Source organism: Chrysoperla carnea, chromosome X, assembly GCF_905475395.1.
Source record: "Chrysoperla carnea chromosome X, inChrCarn1.1, whole genome shotgun sequence".
Classification (NCBI taxonomy): domain Eukaryota; kingdom Metazoa; phylum Arthropoda; class Insecta; order Neuroptera; family Chrysopidae; genus Chrysoperla; species Chrysoperla carnea.
Window position 1 is genome coordinate 282,501 of NC_058342.1, and position 12,500 is coordinate 295,000.

General features: G+C 26.3%; 4 non-coding genes and 1 pseudogene across 4 annotated transcripts in view; 1 reads left to right on the top strand and 4 right to left on the bottom strand.

Moving 5' to 3' along the window:
- LOC123303174 overlaps positions 1–561 on the bottom strand; it is a 4,632-nt gene extending 4,071 nt beyond the window's left edge. The window contains exon 1 of the ribosomal RNA XR_006535598.1: positions 1–561. This exon is cut by the window's left edge and continues 4,071 nt beyond it. This is a non-coding gene — a ribosomal RNA (large subunit ribosomal RNA).
- Positions 562–1,208: 647 nt separating this feature from the next.
- LOC123303135 lies at positions 1,209–1,363 on the bottom strand. Its single transcript, XR_006535571.1, has one exon. It is a non-coding gene; the product is annotated as a 5.8S ribosomal RNA (ribosomal RNA).
- A 981-nt stretch (positions 1,364–2,344) lies between these two features.
- Positions 2,345–4,541, bottom strand: LOC123303162. The gene has a single exon (XR_006535589.1). It is a non-coding gene; the product is annotated as a small subunit ribosomal RNA (ribosomal RNA).
- Positions 4,542–6,813: 2,272 nt separating this feature from the next.
- On the top strand, positions 6,814–6,932 carry LOC123303136 (annotated as a pseudogene).
- A 3,156-nt stretch (positions 6,933–10,088) lies between these two features.
- Positions 10,089–10,243, bottom strand: LOC123303133. The gene has a single exon (XR_006535569.1). It is a non-coding gene; the product is annotated as a 5.8S ribosomal RNA (ribosomal RNA).
- Positions 10,244–12,500: the final 2,257 nt, after the last annotated feature.

Genomic DNA, 12,500 nt, shown 5'->3' on the forward strand with positions numbered 1-12,500 from the left:
TTTACTAAAAATACAAAATTCCTAATAAAAATTTTTTGTCACATGCTAGTACAAATTGGTTGATTAACGATAAAAAGTAAATGAATCTCATCTTTCGACCTTTCGGGTTTCTCAGGTTTACCCCTGAACGGTTTTACGTACTCTTTAACTCTCTCTTCAAAGTTCTTTTCAACTTTCCCTCACGGTACTTGTTCGCTATCGGTCTCGTGGTAATATTTAGCCTTAGATGGAGTTTACCACCCACTTAGAGCTGCACTCTCAAGCAACCCGACTCTAAGGAAAGATTCACCTATCATCCAATAATAATCACTACGGGCCTGGCACCCTCTATGGGTATATGGCCCCATTCAAGATGGACTTGGATGTATTATATAAACAATAGGTTTATATTGAATCTTCCTAAACACTACATTCCCCAAGTGTCTGTTTATCAGCCACGGGGTTCAGTGCTGGGCTTATCCCTGTTCGCTCGCCGCTACTAAGGGAATCCTAGTTAGTTTCTTTTCCTCCGCTTAATAATATGCTTAAATTCAGCGGGTAATCTCACCTACTCTGAGGTCGTAAAGGTTTTTAAAGAAGTATTAAAACAAAAATTTTTTTTGTATATATTATGTTTTTGTTATATTTATAAGTAAACAATTTTCTTAATTATTCATACTCAAATTTTTTTATAATATTATTATATAATATTATTTTTATATTTATCTAAAGAGAAGAAAATAAAAAATAAATAATTATATATATTAATTTTTTTCGAGTATATTGAAAATTTTATTACAAATAAAATATTCCATAACAAAATATTAATATATAATATTTTTGTTTATTCTTCTTTATTTAATATTTTAAAAATATATTATTAATATCATTTATTATTAATATTATTATTAACATAAAGTTTTATAATATTATATATAAATGATAAAAAATAATATTGATATATTAATTTAAAAATGTCGACAAATAATAAAAAATATATAAATTTTAAATGCTATTAAAAACATTTTATATTTATTTTTTTCTTATATTTGGCGTAAAACATTCATATATAAATAATTTTACATTTCTTTTATAAAAATTTTATTTATCAATTTATAATTAAATATGAAAAAAAAAATTTTCTTTTTTAATTATTGATAAATTTCTTTTTCATAAAAAAAAAAATTTTATGTAAAATAATCTTTTATTAAATTATAATATAATGTATACGACCCTCAGCCAGATGTGGTCCGGGAACAGTATCCAAGGACCGCAATGTGCGTTCGAAATGTCAATGTTCATGTGTCCTGCAGTTCACAAGTTGACGCGCAATTAGCTGCGTTCTTCATCGACCCACGAGCCAAGTGATCCACCGTCCAGGGTAATCTTTTTAAATTTTAAATGTAAGTATTATTATTAATAATAATCTTTATTTTTAATATAAAAAATAAAATTATTAATTTATATATCTTTATAAATTCTTTTAAAATAAAAAAATTTTTCTAGAATATAAATTATATATTTTATTTTAAATATATATATATATATATATATATATATAAATTAAAGATATTATGGTATTAATAAATATATACATAACATTTTTGATATTTTTGTTAGTGCTAGCTAGATTTAATAATTAATATTTGGTATATTTTATAGAAATGTATTTATTTTTTTTTTTTATAAATTATTTTCTACATAAAAATATATATAATATTAATATGGTACAAAACAAATGGATTTGTTTTTTAACATAATAATTTTTAATAAAAAAAAAAAGAAATATCAAGACAAAATATAAAGAAATTTAAATTTAAAATAAATTTTATTCTTTAAAAAAATTTTATCTTGTGTTTTCTTTATTTTTATTATATAACATAGAAAAATAAAAATATAGATTATATCAATTATAATCTTATTTTATTTTTCTTAATAGAGATTATATACATATAAACAAATAATTTCAATATATTCTATTTTTAATTTCACTTTTTTTTATAAGAGAAATTATTTATAGATTTTATTAATAATTATTGTTTTATAATAATAATAATATTGAATATAAAAATATTTTATATGTAACAAAAAATATTATTAATATTTATATAATATTCTCTATATTATATGTATAGATATATTATGTGTATAAAAAAAGTTTGGCGTATTACTTTAATATGCGCTATCATAACCAAAATAAATCTCTTTTAACACATAATTACTATTATATATTTTTGAGAAAATTACATATTAATATGTTATTTTGTTAAAAAAAAATATTTCTTATCAATAATATTTTTATTTTTTGGAATATTTAAAAAACAATACAAAAAATATAAATAAATATATATTTTATATATATCGTTAATGATCCTTCCGCAGGTTCACCTACGGAAACCTTGTTACGACTTTTACTTCCTCTAAATGATCAAGTTTGGTCATCTTCCCAGCAACATCGGCAATATCAGAAATATTGCCGCGTACCAGTCCGAAGACCTCACTAAATCATTCAATCGGTAGTAGCGACGGGCGGTGTGTACAAAGGGCAGGGACGTAATCAACGCGAGCTTATGACTCGCGCTTACTGGGAATTCCTCGTTCATGGGGAACAATTGCAAGCCCCAATCCCTAGCACGAAGGAGGTTCAGCGGGTTACCCGGACCTTTCGGCCTGGGAGAGAACACGCTGATTCCTTCAGTGTAGCGCGCGTGCGGCCCAGAACATCTAAGGGCATCACAGACCTGTTATTGCTCAATCTCGTGCGGCTAGAATGCCGCCTGTCCCTCTAAGAAGAATTATTTGTACGCCGGCAGTAAAAACCACATCAAAAAACTGCACATACCCATACATCCATAACATATGCATAACACACATAAAGCACAATATATACAAAATATAATCTCGATCGTTTAAAATCTCAAAAATATATGCATATATATATAAATACAATATATGAGCGCACACACATGAAAATAGGAATGATATAGGAAATTAAACAGTTGATGGGCCTTGAGATGCCGGTAAAGTACGTCTATTTAGCAGGCTAGAGTCTCGTTCGTTATCGGAATTAACCAGACAAATCGCTCCACCAACTAAGAACGGCCATGCACCACCACCCACCGAATCAAGAAAGAGCTCTCAATCTGTCAATCCTTCCGGTGTCCGGGCCTGGTGAGGTTTCCCGTGTTGAGTCAAATTAAGCCGCAGGCTCCACTCCTGGTGGTGCCCTTCCGTCAATTCCTTTAAGTTTCAGCTTTGCAACCATACTTCCCCCGGAACCCAAAAGCTTTGGTTTCCCGGAAGCTGCCCGCCGAGTCATCGGAGGAACTTCGGCGGATCGCTAGCTGGCATCGTTTATGGTTAGAACTAGGGCGGTATCTGATCGCCTTCGAACCTCTAACTTTCGTTCTTGATCAATCAAAACATTTTTGGCAAATGCTTTCGCTTCTGTCCGTCTTGCGACGATCCAAGAATTTCACCTCTAACGTCGCAATACGAATGCCCCCATCTGTCCGTATTAATCATTATCTCGGATATTCCGAAAACCAACAAAATAGAACCGAGATCCTATTCCATTATTCCATGCACACAATATTCAGGCAAAATTTTAGCCTGCCTTAAGCACTCTAATTTGTTCAAAGTAAACGTACCGGCCCATCTCGACACTCAATTAAGAGCACCGCAACGGGATTGCAATTGGGGGCTGTCACCGCTCTTAACGGTTAAACACTTACGATAAATTACATAATAAAAATATTTATATAGAAAATGCATTAAATAAATAATAACATTAAAATATAATATTTTATATATAATCTATACCACCCACCGGTAGGACGTCCCACATAACATGCTAGTTAAACAATACGCGAGCATTGAACCAACAGTGTAGGACACAGATTCGACTACGAGCTTTTTAACCGCAACAACTTTAATATACGCTATTGGAGCTGGAATTACCGCGGCTGCTGGCACCAGACTTGCCCTCCAATGGATCCTCGTTAAAGGATTTAAAGTGTACTCATTCCGATTACGGGGCCTCGGATGAGTCCCGTATCGTTATTTTTCGTCACTACCTCCCCGTGCCGGGAGTGGGTAATTTGCGCGCCTGCTGCCTTCCTTGGATGTGGTAGCCGTTTCTCAGGCTCCCTCTCCGGAATCGAACCCTGATTCCCCGTTACCCGTTACAACCATGGTAGGCGCAGAACCTACCATCGACAGTTGATAAGGCAGACATTTGAAAGATGCGTCGCCGGTACGCTGACCGTGCGATCAGCTTAAAGTTATTCAGAGTCACCAAATTCGAAACGATGCAAATTGAAAATTTACATCGATTGGTTTTGATCTAATAAAAGCATTCCTTCCATCTCTGGTCGGAACTCTGTTTGCATGTATTAGCTCTAGAATTACCACAGTTATCCAAGTAAATGTGGGTACGATCTAAGGAACCATAACTGATATAATGAGCCTTTCGCGGTTTCACCTTAATTTGGCTTGTACTGAGACATGCATGGCTTAATCTTTGAGACAAGCATATGACTACTGGCAGGATCAACCAGGGAACTATTTGTATTTATAATATTAAATATATAATAAATATATATGATATTTTTTTTTTTGTTTTCTTATTATAAGAAAAAAAATTTTCATATAATAATTATTAATATATAATAATATTATTATTACAATTTCATTTTAAATATCAGATGGTCTCACCCATTACTGATATAAATTTTTTTTTTTTTTTTTAATATCTCTATTGTTTTAAAATTAATAGAAAAAACATATGAGATATATATTATTATTATTAATTTTTTCTTTTTTTTTTTCAAATATATATTTATTATGTCATTTATATAATTTTTTTGCTTTTACAAAAAGAAATATATAATAAATGTTATTCATAATAAATATTATTGAATAAAAAATAAAAAAAATAAAATAATTATAATTTCTTGTCAGACCATCACCAAATGGGTCTTAAAATATTTCAAACATTTTCTCATACTCGTCGCTAGATTGAAAGCGTCATTTATTTTTTAATTTTATTTAAAAAGTTAATTTTAAATAAAAAACGTTATAATAACACTTAATATTCTCGCTTGGTATGAGGTGAGTCAATGTAATATTATTTATAAATAATAATTTTTATATAAATTTTATGTGCTCATATCAGAGTGTAAAGTTTAAAACTTATAACCCATGAACTTGCTTTGACAAAAAAAAAATAAAAAATATACATAAATTTATATGTTATTCTATTTTATAATCAATAATTTAATAAAAATAAAAATATTATTGATATAAATAGATATACATATAGAGGTTTTTCTTACAAAAATAATAATACAATATTTAATATCAAAATAATCCAAACTGATTACCATCCAGACTATTATCAATATATATAAGATTGTATTATTATTTATTTCAATACATATTTATTAAAACTGAGATAAAAATTTCATATAATAATAAATATGCATACATGTGTAAAAAAAATTTTTAATATATATACAAAATAAACCAAACTGATTATCATCCAGTATATTTTGAATATATATATAATTTTGTATATATTATGTGTATAGAAAAATTTTGGCGTGTTACTTTAATATGCTATCATAACCAAAATATATTTCTTATAACACATAATTACTATTATATATTTTTATACACTTACACCATCCATTATATATCTCAAAGACATTAAACTCGTTGCTTCAAACTCAAATTATTATTACTGACATACATTTCTATTATATATATTAAAGACATAAGACCCGTTGCTTTAAACTCAAATTATTATTACTGACATACATTTCTATTATATATATTAAAGACATAAAACCCGTTGCTTTAAACTCAAATTATTATTACTGACATACATTTCTATTATATATATTAAAGACATAAGACCCGTTGCTTTAAACTCAAATTATTATTACTGACATACATTTCTATTATATATATTAAAGACATAAAACCCGTTGCTTTAAACTCAAATTATTATTACTGACATACATTTCTATTATATATATATATTAAAGACATAAAACCCGTTGCTTTAAACTCAAATTATTATTACTGACATATACTATACTATATATATATATATATATATATCTCAAAGACATTAAACTATTTTAATATCTAAAAATAAAATTTTATATATAAAAATAAAATTTTATATCTAAAAATTAAAATTTAAATACATTTATATAGCTTATATAGCTAAAATACATTTTATTCACAATTTCAAACTCATATTATCATTTTACTACCGATAACCATACTCTATACAACATATGACACATATACAATATATTCAATTTATTATAAATAAAACTATTAAAAATCACAATAAATATATGTATAAAATCTATTAAGATACTCTATTCGTATGGTACAGTAATAATATGTGTCATTATATACATATAAATTATAAGTCATAACTTGTGATATTAATAGTACACCATCATATATAGTACTTAAAGAGAAAGAATTCCTTGTTTCAAACTCAAAAATGTAAGTTGTGTTAAAATGACTTAAAATGTCATGAAACGTAAAGATATATTGAAATTTTTGAAAAAAAATTTTTTGAAAAAAATTTTTTTCAGCCAAAAATCTTTGATTTTTAACAAAAAAAAATTTTTTCTCTTAAAAATGAAAATTATCATATTTATTATAAAAATTACTATTTATTATTCAATAAATACATATTATTAAAGATATTAATCAAAAATATTTACATATTTTTCATAATTCATATACATTTTTTTTTTTATCATTCGATAAAATTATATATGATTCGATATATACTTGTAACAAATTGTCAACGACCATACTATGTTAAAAACACTGGTTCTCGTCCGATCACCAAAGTTAAGTAATATCAGGCAGTATTAGTACCGACATAGGAGACTTTTCGGGAAATCACTGTGTTGTTGTCTTTAATATATTTTTTATATTATCGTTAGAATTTATTATAAATATTAATAACTTTGATTATTTTCGGTAGTATTTATTATAAATATCGATAGTAATTATTATAAATATTATTATTATTATTATTATTATTATAAATAATTCTTATTATTAATTATTATAAATAATATTAGTAGTAATTATTATAAATATTATCAGTAATAATTATTATAAATATTATCAGTAATAATTATTATAAATAACTTCAATAGTAATTATTATAAATATCTTAAGTAGTAATTATTATAAATATTATTATTATTATTATTATTATTATTATTAATAAAAATTTATTGATAAAAAAAGCCTCTTATTTTAGAGGCTTAATATTAATTAATTAATTAATTAATTAATAAATAACTTAGAAAAAAAAAATTGAAAAAAAAAGCCTTCAACAGTGAAGGCAATATAAAAGTTATTTTAAAAAATTTGAAAAAAAGTCCCTCCCCCTTTTGTATTACAGGAAAATGTAAAAAAAATACATTCTTCCCTGTATATAAATTTTTATATATTAGTTATAAATAATACATATATAGTTTATTATTTGAGAATGTAAAAAATACATTCTCTTTATTTTCAAAAAAAAATTTAACATAATAATAATTATTATTTCTTTTTTCGCTCGACTTATTTTTTTTTTTTTTACAAAAGGGATAAAACAAATTTTTCATTTTATTTATGTTGGGGTAATCTCGATATTTCATTTATTTCTAAATGAAATATACGAATCCCCAAGCTAAGGGCTGAGTCTCAACAGATCGCAGCGTGGAAACTGCTCTACCGAGTACAACACCCTGCTAGGTACGTAAGTCGTCTACAAACGATTCCGAGTTCTAACGTCGAATATATAATAAAAAACATTGACCCATAATCGACCGTTAATGATTGAATGAACATAGCAACATGCTATCTGGCCGTCATTCTAAAATCATATACGGCAAATATAAGGGCTCGTGCGATAATAAATATTATAAATAAATTTATTACCTAATAAAATCACATTGATTTGAGCCTTTCGACTGGATACGCTTTACCGGATGAGACTCTTATATAATGAACGCCAGCTATCCTGAGGGAAACTTCGGAGGGAACCAGCTACTAGATGGTTCGATTAGTCTTTCGCCCCTATACCCAGTTCCGACGATCGATTTGCACGTCAGAATCGCTACGGACCTCCATCAGGGTTTCCCCTGACTTCATCCTGACCAGGCATAGTTCACCATCTTTCGGGTCCCAGCGTGTACGCTCTAGGTGCGTCTCTATTATAATAAAAATCCGAAAACTAAATTATAATAATATAAGACGCCCTAGGAGTGCGATATTTAATACATAATATAAATATATCCTCCTTTTATCATTTATATAAAAAAAAATATAAATAATAATTACTTTCATTGTGCCTTTGGGTTTCATAAAATTTTTATAAATATTTCGATGAAAAAATATTTTATTCCCAATGACTTGCGTACATGCTAGACTCCTTGGTCCGTGTTTCAAGACGGGTCCTGAAAGTACCCAAAGTTATATCGTCGCTGACAGATAAATTTTTAATAAAAAAAAAAAATAAGCCAGTTCATTATCATACACCTACTGACAGTTAAATAGTATCATATAACGGCATAAAATCCGTATATATAATATGTTTTAATAAAAAAAAACCTATTTATACTCGTGGTGGATCTGAACGCGTTAATAACGCGGCTCAATATCAATTTATAATTAATACCATCAAACAATTAATCAAGAAACATAGGCGTTTAACATACACAAAATATTATCCAAAAAAATAATATTGTACATTAATCAACGCACCAATGCCTATAGATTAATATTTAATGGGTCGCAACGTCCTACAAGATGAGAAGTGCATACCTCGTTATCATACAATTAACAATATACAGCAGTGCATATATTTTTACTAAAAATACAAAATTCCTAATAAAAATTTTTTGTCACATGCTAGTACAAATTGGTTGATTAACGATAAAAAGTAAATGAATCTCATCTTTCGACCTTTCGGGTTTCTCAGGTTTACCCCTGAACGGTTTTACGTACTCTTTAACTCTCTCTTCAAAGTTCTTTTCAACTTTCCCTCACGGTACTTGTTCGCTATCGGTCTCGTGGTAATATTTAGCCTTAGATGGAGTTTACCACCCACTTAGAGCTGCACTCTCAAGCAACCCGACTCTAAGGAAAGATTCACCTATCATCCAATAATAATCACTACGGGCCTGGCACCCTCTATGGGTATATGGCCCCATTCAAGATGGACTTGGATGTATTATATAAACAATAGGTTTATATTGAATCTTCCTAAACACTACATTCCCCAAGTGTCTGTTTATCAGCCACGGGGTTCAGTGCTGGGCTTATCCCTGTTCGCTCGCCGCTACTAAGGGAATCCTAGTTAGTTTCTTTTCCTCCGCTTAATAATATGCTTAAATTCAGCGGGTAATCTCACCTACTCTGAGGTCGTAAAGGTTTTTAAAGAAGTATTAAAACAAAAATTTTTTTTGTATATATTATGTTTTTGTTATATTTATAAGTAAACAATTTTCTTAATTATTCATACTCAAATTTTTTTATAATATTATTATATAATATTATTTTTATATTTATCTAAAGAGAAGAAAATAAAAAATAAATAATTATATATATTAATTTTTTTCGAGTATATTGAAAATTTTATTACAAATAAAATATTCCATAACAAAATATTAATATATAATATTTTTGTTTATTCTTCTTTATTTAATATTTTAAAAATATATTATTAATATCATTTATTATTAATATTATTATTAACATAAAGTTTTATAATATTATATATAAATGATAAAAAATAATATTGATATATTAATTTAAAAATGTCGACAAATAATAAAAAATATATAAATTTTAAATGCTATTAAAAACATTTTATATTTATTTTTTTCTTATATTTGGCGTAAAACATTCATATATAAATAATTTTACATTTCTTTTATAAAAATTTTATTTATCAATTTATAATTAAATATGAAAAAAAAAATTTTCTTTTTTAATTATTGATAAATTTCTTTTTCATAAAAAAAAAAATTTTATGTAAAATAATCTTTTATTATATTATAATATAATGTATACGACCCTCAGCCAGATGTGGTCCGGGAACAGTATCCAAGGACCGCAATGTGCGTTCGAAATGTCAATGTTCATGTGTCCTGCAGTTCACAATTTGACGCGCAATTAGCTGCGTTCTTCATCGACCCACGAGCCAAGTGATCCACCGTCCAGGGTAATCTTTTTAAATTTTAAATGTAAGTATTATTATTAATAATAATCTTTATTTTTAATATAAAAAATAAAATTATTAATTTATATATCTTTATAAATTCTTTTAAAATAAAAAAATTTTTCTAGAATATAAATTATATATTTTATTTTAAATATATATATATATATATATATATATATAAATTAAAGATATTATGGTATTAATAAATATATACATAACATTTTTGATATTTTTGTTAGTGCTAGCTAGATTTAATAATTAATATTTGGTATATTTTATAGAAATGTATTTATTTTTTTTTTTTATAAATTATTTTCTACATAAAAATATATATAATATTAATATGGTACAAAACAAATGGATTTGTTTTTTAACATAATAATTTTTAATAAAAAAAAAAGAAATATCAAGACAAAATATAAAGAAATTTAAATTTAAAATAAATTTTTTTCTTTAAAAAAATTTTATCTTGTGTTTTCTTTATTTTTATTATATAACATAGAAAAATAAAAATATAGATTATATCAATTATAATCTTATTTTATTTTTCTTAATAGAGATTATATACATATAAACAAATAATTTCAATATATTCTATTTTTAATTTCACTTTTTTTTATAAGAGAAATTATTTATAGATTTTATTAATAATTATTGTTTAATAATAATAATAATATTGAATATAAAAATATTTTATATGTAACAAAAAATATTATTAATATTTATATAATATTCTCTATATTATATGTATAGATATATTATGTGTATAAAAAAAGTTTGGCGTATTACTTTAATATGCGCTATCATAACCAAAATAAATCTCTTTTAACACATAATTACTATTATATATTTTTGAGAAAATTACATATTAATATGTTATTTTGTTAAAAAAAAAAAAAAATATTTCTTATCAATAATATTTTTATTTTTTGGAATATTTAAAAAACAATACAAAAAATATAAATAAATATATATTTTATATATATCGTTAATGATCCTTCCGCAGGTTCACCTACGGAAACCTTGTTACGACTTTTACTTCCTCTAAATGATCAAGTTTGGTCATCTTCCCAGCAACATCGGCAATATCAGAAATATTGCCGCGTACCAGTCCGAAGACCTCACTAAATCATTCAATCGGTAGTAGCGACGGGCGGTGTGTACAAAGGGCAGGGACGTAATCAACGCGAGCTTATGACTCGCGCTTACTGGGAATTCCTCGTTCATGGGGAACAATTGCAAGCCCCAATCCCTAGCACGAAGGAGGTTCAGCGGGTTACCCGGACCTTTCGGCCTGGGAGAGAACACGCTGATTCCTTCAGTGTAGCGCGCGTGCGGCCCAGAACATCTAAGGGCATCACAGACCTGTTATTGCTCAATCTCGTGCGGCTAGAATGCCGCCTGTCCCTCTAAGAAGAATTATTTGTACGCCGGCAGTAAAAACCACATCAAAAAACTGCACATACCCATACATCCATAACATATGCATAACACACATAAAGCACAATATATACAAAATATAATCTCGATCGTTTAAAATCTCAAAAATATATGCATATATATATAAATACAATATATGAGCGCACACACATGAAAATAGGAATGATATATAATGATATAAGACCCGTTGCTTTAAACTCAAATTATTATTACTGACATACATTTCTATTATATATATTAAAGACATAAAACCCGTTGCTTTAAACTCAACTAATTATTACTGACATACATTTCTATTATATATATTAAAGACATAAGACCCGTTGCTTTAAACTCAAATTATTATTACTGACATACATTTCTATTATATATATTAAAGACATAAAACCCGTTGCTTTAAACTCAAATTATTATTACTGACATACATTTCTATTATATATATTAAAGACATAAGACCCGTTGCTTTAAACTCAAATTATTATTACTGACATACATTTCTATTATATATATTAAAGACATAAAACCCGTTGCTTTAAACTCAAATTATTATTACTGACATACATTTCTATTATATATATATATTAAAGACATAAAACCCGTTGCTTTAAACTCAAATTATTATTACTGACATATACTATACTATATATATATATATATATATATATCTCAAAGACATTAAACTATTTTAATATCTAAAAATAAAATTTTATATATAAAAATAAAATTTTATATCTAAAAATTAAAATTTAAATACATTTATATAGCTTATATAGCTAAAATACATTTTATTCACAATTTCAAACTCATATTATCATTTTAC